This window comes from Haliotis rubra, unplaced genomic scaffold (genome assembly GCF_003918875.1).
Source record: "Haliotis rubra isolate DU_JTF1 unplaced genomic scaffold, ASM391887v1 Scf323, whole genome shotgun sequence".
Classification (NCBI taxonomy): domain Eukaryota; kingdom Metazoa; phylum Mollusca; class Gastropoda; order Lepetellida; family Haliotidae; genus Haliotis; species Haliotis rubra.
This window is the reverse complement of record NW_025766995.1, coordinates 1160592-1171231: the sequence shown is the minus strand read 5'-3', so window position 1 is coordinate 1171231 and position 10640 is coordinate 1160592. Positions and strand designations below refer to the sequence as shown.

General features: G+C 38.2%; 1 long non-coding RNA gene across 1 annotated transcript; it reads left to right on the top strand.

Annotated features, from left to right (window-relative positions):
* Positions 1-7423: 7423 nt before the first annotated feature.
* On the top strand, positions 7424-8935 carry LOC124283867. Its single transcript, XR_006900422.1, has 3 exons — positions 7424-7548; positions 7741-7847; positions 8910-8935. It is a non-coding gene; the product is annotated as an uncharacterized LOC124283867 (long non-coding RNA).
* Positions 8936-10640: the final 1705 nt, after the last annotated feature.

The following is a 10640-nucleotide window of genomic DNA, read 5'->3' as shown; positions in this document are numbered from 1 at the left end:
TTACATCCGTGATCTGATGCATACGTCAAGTAGGTATTAATAAAATTACATGCAATAAAACCCTATATTGGTTTACACCTACTTGGGTTGTCAGTCCAGATTTGAAGAGGTCATTATGCGACGATGTCGCATTGGCCATACCAGATATACTCATGAATATTTATTGAAGGTGAAGATCCTCTTTTGTATCCTTGTGATGAAAGGATCACAGTCAAGCATTAGTGGCTGTATCCTCGAGGGGTTAAAATACTGTAAAATTATTGTCCTCCTGAGGAGGGTACGTAAGTCCCAAAACATTTAAAGTCAATCTCAACTTTCCGTTTTTAATCGTAGAATATTTGTACTTTTAATGTATGGCTAGATATGTCTTAATTGCTAACGGCTGAGGGATGATATAAATCAGCTAGGGCCCATGCAGGAAGCAAATGTACTGTAAGTCCCCATGGTCCCTAGTATGGTGATCTACCTTCAGTTGTTGGCGATCTATAGCCCATTTTTAGATTGTGTTGTCCCTATGGTTAAAATGTTTTAGATTCAATTACTAGTTTTACACATATATATATCTGTGATACTCTAGTTGCTTTACTGTCCTTCGATGACAGGTTTTATAATATATACATATTCCATTACAATGTAAAATGTTCTCGTCACGATATGGCTGAAATATTGCCGATGTGACGTTAAATATTAACTCACTCACTCACTGAAAGTTTAAAGTCTTGGACTAATAGGTGCAGTTCATTAAGATTAGTGTTTAGGCCTCTGCAATTCCACTGAATAATATGTGAAGAAACTATTTCTTCGGAGGGTTTATTGGGGATCTACCCCTTGCTTTCCTTGAGGGCGACAAGCTATGTGCCCGCATTTGGATGTTTTCGGACACATCCATGTCCTCTAAGGATCAAACTTGTTAAAAATTTGGATTTGAGGTCATTTGAACCTTTGGAGGCTCTGCTACTTTGGCATTTTGCAAATCATTTCTGGCTTTGATTTTTATGCTTGGTAATATGTTTCCCATTATTTTGTGATTGATGTTTTGGTATGGGCTGTAATGATGATGACGAGGGATTGTTCTGGAGAAGATGACCGTGACTGAACTTGAAGTGTTTTGGAATTGATTCAGCTGTCTGAGTGGACTGGTTGGGTGAGTATATTTCAGGTTTTCTGTATCCACCCATGTCAGATCAGTTTGGCAGAGTGTTGATGAAGTGGATACAGTGACTTTGTGACTGACGGCAGAGTGCGCTCTCGTAATTGAGGCATAAGATGTATTTGGTTCCGGTGTGGGAACAAGAAGTTTCTTAGCATCAGCAAAACTGATATTCTGTGTAAATTTTAATTTTATTGATCTCCATTTGTTGCTTCCAGATTGGACATTGCTTAGAGAAAGAAGAATGTGTCCCAGAGCAGTTGACGCATTTCTTAATGGTATTATTGCAATCCTCAGTAACATGAGTTTTCTCACTGCAATGAGCGCATGTGACCGAGTTAGTACAGTTATTTGCACCGTGTCCGTTACTTCTGGCATTTGAAACATCTCAGTGGATTAGGAATAAAGGTATCAACACTGATATTGCAATATCCTGCTCTAACTGATTTTGGAATGGTTGGAGAAAAGAAAAATGGAAGAGATAAGTATTAGTAGGTTGTGTTTCAGAGTTTATTCGGGTTGTAAATCTCTTAACGAAAAGCACTCCTTGTTCTTTCATTTCTGATACTATGTCGAGTTCAGTCATATCAGCAAACAATCGATCTCGATCTCTGACAATCCCTTTGCTCGTGTTCAGAGTTCTGTGTGGAGAAACTGATACCGGAACGCCAACAAACAACTCGGTTGACAACAGGTTGGCTGATTGCTGTTTCCTGTTACATTCTATAAGAAGGGATCCTGAACGCAATCTTTTGATATTCTTTACCTCACCTGCGATACCATGTATACCTTTTGATACTGCAAAAGGGTTTAATTTTATAGCTGATTTGTCAAGTGTCTCCCCACCCACCACGGAGTATCACAAGGACAATGCTAAAAGCAAGTGGGCCTCCGACTTGCAGCACCAAGGATACTCAGATGAGATACTCCAGCAGAGGAATTATAAATAACAAATCCACTAGATTGGCCCATGAGCCACCGCCTTCTGGGCATACGACTCTAGGCAAATTTAACATTTGTTGAATTTGTAAATCAATATAAATTTAGTGAAGTAAGTTGACCAATGCCCCTATCAGGATAATTAATAGCAATCAAATTTGTGCAATTTCAAATACAATGCACAGGGCATGACGTGACCAGCCGATTGGTTGAACCGGGCCCATTCAACCACCCGTCTAGGTGAAGTAAGGGGCGAAGTGGTGTGTTGGGCAAAGGAACACTGTTCCTGGAACCAGTGCCCTCAACCACCAGACTCCCGTCCTCCACCGACACAGGGGCGCAACCCACGGCAACCAGGTTGGTGGACCAAATATCCCCCCGGGTCCACAACGGGGGGTTGAAGGGCGCTTAGCGTTACCCAGCACCCACCACGAGGAGGTGGCCCTTCATGGGTGCCTGAGCATTAGAGAACAGATTGGGTTGCTTATTTTTGGAAGTTAATGCTTTCATAAACTAGAATCTCATGAACTATTTGTCCATGGAATCATCTGTGATATGACCTTGTGTAGTGATTTCTCTCAAGAAATTATTAAACGTGATCTAAAATGACTAATGCATTAAACATTTTGTCACCTTTTATTGTAAATGACCATTTTAATAAGTTACACTATGAAGTTTTTAAGAAGGAATCCATTTGGGTTGTTTTTGCCAAAGTCCGCCCGTGTGTGGACGTGTGGATAACCACAATTATCTATTACAAGTTTATGATATTTCGTGAATACACCAACTGCATAACACCGTCTCTGACCACAAACCCAAAATGGGTTGTTTCTCTATTCGCCTCCATCCGTATTCTTCGCCTACAGTCTTAAAACAACATTTCATGGTCTGTTGACTGTTGATTACGCAATGATAAACCACCCAAACGTTCAATCCCTGGTGCAGGTGTTAACTAGAGGGTACGAATTAGAGAATGTATCCCACCTACAATAAGCCTATTATTCCCTGACAAATGATCACTTGTATGACATGTAATAAACCCTTTCCAGGCAGTCCAGTGGGTCCGGTCAACTTTTATTTAATCCATGAAGTAACGCAGGTCTATGTAATTGTGTTTATGCAAACCGTGGCAGGTCAAAACTATTTGCGATTCTGTAGATTATAAGTAAAACATACACTTAAAACGGTATTTTGGAAAATGCTAGCCATACCAAGGGAAATATAGCAGTCAATATACATTTTGACACTTAGAACAACAAGGATGCAGATGAGTGAAGTTATACCAGGGATAATCTACAACGTCTTATAGTCTCCCCTGGTTATACTAATATATAGAATTGGTTCCTATAGTTTGGGATGAAATGCATGGACCCGTTTTTATTGTAAATATCTCTCTTCATCCAATGACCCATGAATTGATCTCAAACTGTGCAAGTGGATGTTTTGTCAGAACAAAACATAATCACATTGTAAATCACCGATTTTGTGCATTTGTATTAAAGAATCTGTCTGTGTAACTGTATCCAACAAAATATACAGCAGAACGCCGACTGCTTGCAGAGGGAGGGAGCCAATAACAGCGGCCTGTAACAGAATCCCGAATTTGGAGTCCGAAATAATCTACTCACACTGCAGAGTGGCAGTGGCTTAATAAGACTCCCGTCACATCGCCTCTTTGGAGCACAGGAGAACCCAACGGGGATGGCAATTGCGTTCATTTTTTAAAATATCTACAATACAATTGGAATGAAGCATCATGTTCAAGTCTTGAATATTAGATTTGTGAAATTCCACTGAACTGAATTTCATCTTTCAAGACTTCTTACTTAAGGGCTCTTACATACTTTGTTCAACTCAACACAATTCAGGAAACATTTAGTTTTCCATTATGCTGGATATGTCATACAATGTTTTATAAAATCTGTTTGTGATTTAACATTTATATTCCTTTTGAAGTGCAAAAGAATTGATCATGAATCTTTGAGTGTGTGACAGCAGGTTGTAATTTTCAAAAAAGTTCTCCTTTAATCTATCAATTGTTCTCGTCACGATATGGCTGAAACATGGCCGATGTTAACTCACTCACTCACTGAGGAGTGTGATGATAACATCCTAAAATCATTCATTATTCGTTACAGTCCAGTTTGTATCACCGAAACTGTAATCTGTTCTGATCACTGAAGAAGACATGCCTGATGATTTGTATCCTTGACACGCTTAAGATAGAACAACGATGCTTAAGCGACAGTGTCCGAATAGCTGCACTCCCCGGTACAAATGCAACTTTTGGCAGATACCATACCCACAATGGGATGTCGGATTACCTTGTTGGATTCAAGTGTGATATATCGTATTTCACAACGTGACTTTACGTAAAGTCAATTTGTCTGTGACATCGCTTAGCACAACTACAGCCACCTTAACTTAGCTTAACGTAGCCTTGACAAATAGCGGCCGATATGGGAATCTGTTCGTCTTCACGATAAAATTAACTGTTATTCCCAACGGCAGAAGGGATGATGTACATCAGCCAGGGTCCATGCAGGTAGAACAAGTACTGTAAAGTCCCCATGGTCCTTAGTATGGTGACCCGTGAAGATCCGGGGTAGAATAGGTCTTCAGCAACCCATGTGCTTGCCATAAAGGCGACTATGCTTGTCGTAAGAGGCGACTAACGGGATCGGGTGGTCAGTTTCGCTGACTTGGTTGACACATATCATCGGTTCCCGATTGCGCAGATCGATGCTCATGCTGTTGATCACTGGATTGTCTGGTCCAGGCTCGATTATTTACAGACCGCCGCCATATAGCTGGGATATCGCTGGAGTGCGGCGTACAAAATAAACTCTACTCACTCACCTTAGTATGGTGATCTACCTTCAGTTGCTGGTGATCTATGGCCCGTTTTGTATATTGGATTGTCTGAATAATATCAAGATATATGCTAGTTTTAATTCTTGTTTCAGTGATATTCAATGTTGAAGACCTTGTCCAGTAGATAGAACATCTGGCCGAGATTTAACTTGCCCAAGTGACGTAAAAATTAGACTTTTCGTTGCCCTGCCCGACATGCCTGTAGATATAAGAAATCTAAGATCAGGGGAGCACCTTGTTTGGGAATATATAAGGTCGTTTTGTGTACCTAACCCGTTATCCTAAAAAACAATTCTTATTAGTAAAGCAAACTCAAACTTTTATTCTCTTCATAAAGTTCCATCCTTCTTGCAATGCGGCAGCGAGCCAGTCACCAGTCAACAGCATCGTTCTGTGCAGCGGGGATAGGATAGTATGTGTCAATTGAGTCAGCGGGCCTGACCACCCGATCCCGTTAGTCCCGGTTAAGCATTTGTTGCTGAAAACCAGTGTAAACTCGGATCTAAAGGTTACCGATCCGCGGTGAATAGCATTGGCATTCAGCAATGCTATAAACGGCGGTCAATAATCGGATCTGGACCAGACAATCTAGGGATCAATAGCATGAACATCAGTCTACGCAATTGGGATACGATGACATGTGTCAACACAGTCAGCGAGCAGGATCACCCGATCCCGTTAGTCGCCTCTTACAGGGAGCCTGGGTTACTGAAGATCAATTCTAGTCAGGATCTTCACGGGTCACCATGATGATGTCCCAGTGTTGGAATTATCCACAAGTGAACATAATTAGCAATTTACCGCTTGAATTAAGATGGAAACAGGCCTTGGTAACATTGCAGCAGGAATGTTGAAATGTTGTACGCCCGAAGTAATGCCATTCCTGACAAAATGTTAAACAAAGTCTTTGATGAAGTTATTTTTTCAAATCTCGGGGTTTCCTATAGGGGTATCTCACTGAGTATTTTGGGGAAAGCTTTTCTCTTTTAAAAGAAAACTCCGTATTAATAGATGTCTGCTTTGGGCAAATATGGGCAACAAAGATAAAACTATTTACCTACAGATCGCATCTTTACCTTATATGCATTAAAATGGTTATCATATGGTACATATGGTTTTGTATGAATGAGTAATTATCGTAAAATACGCATGAATTTCAATTATTTTGTCTTTTATTTATGAGTCAAAGGATCATACGGGTCAAAGGATCAAAGGATCAGATATTCACTTGAATGTCAAGGTCATCTGTGGCCAACAAGTGAGTATGATTGCTGATGATGTTGGAAAAAATGCCAACCTCCTGTCGAGGAAATGATATGTAGATGTTGCAAAAGTTTTACACCCGTGGAATGCATAGTTCCGACTACCGACCCAAGCTCCGCCCACCTTTGGTTACTGTTGCTACGTCCCCAAGCTTTGGGATGCCGAGCTGTCAAAATGGCGGATACACGATCAGGCACCGTTTGCCTGTTGACAGTTCTCGACACAATATCTGTTGCATTCTTGCCAGATCATCCTACTTTGACGCAGAAATCGCAACAGACAGGCTTACACTATTTCTTCACAGGGTTATATCCATGAGATACGAGTTTATAACCGTGACAACACCTCTGACATTGATGCTATGTGCTGGCGGTCAATGTCGAAGAATCGGAGCCCGCATACCCTCCATTTGAGGATTGACACAAGCGCCGAGAAGATCGTTCACAGCTATTGTTCTTGTAAAGCTGGGTAAGTAATGTCATTGATAAGAAGTCAGTAAATCCTCATATAAATCACTTAAAATCAGTGCCTGATAGATTAAGAGATTGTCATTTCAATGGCACAGTGACCGATCATTTGTTCTCGTCGGGTTATGACTGGTGTGTTGATTGATTTCTAGTCCTATCGAAGTTTGGCAGCAAAACATGACGAATGTTTACACCTCTGTATTTATTGTACATCGGGTTTTACATATACTATCGGCAAAAAGGAAACAGAATATTTATCCATTCAGTAATTTGGCTAAAAATGAACCGTAAAATTCAATTGTTTAGTTTTCGATCAGCCTCCAAATGTTACGCAGGGCTAGTAATATACTGTTTCAAATATAAACTTATTAATGAAACACCATGCCTAGCACAGAATGTACTATTAATTATAAGTAAAGACTTTAATAAATTACAAGTTAGAATCTACTGAAAATCGAATTTAGATTATTTGTGATTTCACCTATATCATTTATGTTCATTTTGATACACTTAAAAATAAGTATCATGATTTTGGGTTAGATGTTTTTCTTGATACAATGGTATTTCATTTTTATAAAAATCTTTTAGATTTCCTTCACTTGAATTCATTTTTGTTTAGATTTGGTGAAAGATGTTCCCACATCATTGACCTTGTAAGAAGACACTTCAGGGATTGAAGCCTCACAATTTCACGCACATTCATGAAAAACAGAGTTGCACCAGCCTCCAGCAACAGTGGCAGATTCACAGGGCAACAAGATCATCCCAGTGCCTATCAACCAAGTGATTGTGGCTCAACCTCTTGCCCAGTCTAGAAATAGGAAGCCAATCATTTGTCAAGTTCAGTGACACCAGGTATGGATACTTTTGTCACTTTTGTATTGTAATTGGTGAAAACTGTTTTGCACATAATCACTAAAACAGGTGCAGGTTTAAAGTTGGTCCTAATGGTCTATAAAGTGTATATACGCATTGAACTAAGGATATATTTTTAATTTTCAGAAACTGTGTGTCAAATGAATATAATGTAGATGAATATTGTTGCAGACTTCCACATATTACCCCACTGCAGTATGTGCTACAGACAGATGCACCCCGGTGACTAAACACTCTGCTCGGAGACGTCTAGCTTGGGATCAGTCTTGTCATATCAGGTAATGTTTTAATCTATTGGGACATGGATCCTGTTCTTCAAAACAGTCAAAACATAACAATCAGTACATCATTTTTGCAGTAACAAGACTAACATTTCATGGAAATGAAATTATGTTTATTTCATAGAGACTAGTATCACATTCACATCACAGGATGCAACAACATCGATCTATTCTTGTACCTGCCTCGTACAGCATCATAAAATCCTGATTGATCAGTTAAAGCTTTATCTGAAATTGAACCTGTAAACAATTCAGAAACAAATGTCAATGAACCACAAGGGGCAAAACATACACGACACTTTAAGGTAGTACTTTGACTTATAGTCACTGTATAGCTGAGACTGTAACCCTAAAGCACAGGGTACTTGAGTCTTCAGTTCTGTCCCATCAATAATCATCATGGATGAAGGATATTCTTTCTAAATTTTGCAGGCATAATTTGAAGGATAGTACTTTTATGTGGCCATATACTTTTACTGGCCCATTTTCAAGTTCATGTGTTCAATCCAGGTATTGAATATTACACCACCTGGATTGCAATGACAGTCCAAAACGCATAGCGAGGTCTTTAATCCAAAACTGTGGCACAGTCGACATAGTCAGGAACAAGCAATCTTTAGTAGATAAATTTCTAATGTCACGATGACCTTTTTCATAATTCAAACATGATGCCTGATCACCTGGCAGAAGGAAGGCCAATAACTGAATATGGCAAGAAACCTGACATAAGTAATGCCTGTGTAGTATTTAAACAGGCCCTTTAGTTTCCCTGATCTCACCAAGACACTGGTCACATTAAATCTTTGACATTTCTTAAGTTCCTCCCTCAACTTTACAATTCCCTTGTCTTTTTCCTTTAAAATTTTCTTCATATCCTTGATCTGTTGCCCTTGATCTTCTACCTAGGATCTCAGATCCTGAATTTGGACTGTCTGGTGTTGCTCAAGTGGAGGATGACTGGAAAATAACAGGCTAATTTGTAATTTGGAATGAAATATATAAAATAATATGTCCGGGCTTAAAGTTATTATTTCTAATGATTTAATTTCTTATTTTCAGATGAAATCACGTGCAGTATCAACTACGTGCGCCCATCACGCCTTCCGAAAGTGTCACCTGTACAACTCGATCCTGGGTATGAAGATCTTAATGCCCAGTATCAACTTACAGATCCTGAAAAGATCTAAGATCTAATCGTCTTACAGCTTCCAACCTCGGAAAGGTTATGAACAGAAAGAAGAAATCTACACTATCTTTCCTCAACAGTCTATTTCCCAAGACTTCTATGCATTCAGTATCTCTTTCCTATGGGAAGAACATTGAAGTACAGGCCAAGAAAAGATATTTAGAACACAAAATCTCAAACCATCTACATGAGAGTGGACTAGTAATCAACAACAATTTCAGCTTCCTTTGGAGCCACTCCTGATGGCAAGATATATTGTTGTGAAAAAAGGAGAACAGAATTATTGAAATTAAATGCCCGAACTCAGCTTGACACTTTACACTTGAAGAAGCATGAGAAAAGATAACAAATTTATTTTTGCAGAAGGAGGAAATTGCCATTCTCAAACTATCCAAAAGACATGCTCACTATGCCCAAATTCAGGCACAGTTAATGTTAACCGGGGCTGAGTTCTATGAATATGTGGTTGACACCAAAAAAGAGAGCGTACATTGAGCGTATTTTCCCAGACATTGAATACATGACATGTATGCTAGAAAAGCATTCTTTAAAGAACATACCATTTCTTGACATGTAAATTGTACAATAATTGATGGTGTTAACTATCAAGTGCTTTTGGATATTCGTTGTTCACTATCCTATTTCAGGAAAAACAATGTCTCCATCTTGTTATGAAAGACTTTGAAATTAGCTATATAACTTCAAAAATGTTTTAAATTGATTATAATGGCCTAATGGTTTTGATTTGCTAATACTATCAGCTTCAACTGAATATGCAATTAAAATTTTGCCTTATGCCATAATTGACTGCCCCCAACTGAGCTTTTCCATGTTATAATTCCACATGATTCATCGGTCTGTGTACCTTTGATTCTCTCTTCAACAGACACCTTCCTGGGGATATTTCTCTGTTTGTTTGAAACAGTTGTCTGAAATAACATTTTTTTAGAAAAATAGTTATTTGTAGTAAACATGTGGCAATATTGTAAAAATCCATATTTTTTGTAAATCTAAATAAGGTAAATTCATGAGTAAGTAATTTACCCTTATAGCCAGTTGTCACTTTACTTTGATATAATTTTCTTTATATTCATATATTTTCTTTATATTCATATATTTTCTATATACTCATATATTTTCTATATATTCACCTCCATGTATAGATCTCATTTATTTTGGACAGATTACACAATGGTTTAATCTTCTTGTTTTGTTATTTTAGATTTGTTAGTTTTATTTACAGGTATATTTTGTTATCACACTTGTTTCTGTATAATTTGTTACAGATCAATCGTTTTACATGCATCAAATTATTTAATAATTTATCATAATTTCACAACTTTGAGGTCAACCATTTTCAGGTGTACTTATAATTAAGTTTTGAGTTGTTATTTTTATGCTTTATATTTATATGTTGTTATCGCTCTTGTTTTATAATAACATGGTTATATGTTTTGGGGATGCATGGAATAAGTTGATAATTTTTCTCTTCATTGTCCAAATTTTGGGATTAAATAAAGTCACCATACACTGACAAGTGAGGACAAAATAAAAATAGATGAGGTACTATTCTTTTGTTGTGTTGTTTCTTACATACTGATGTT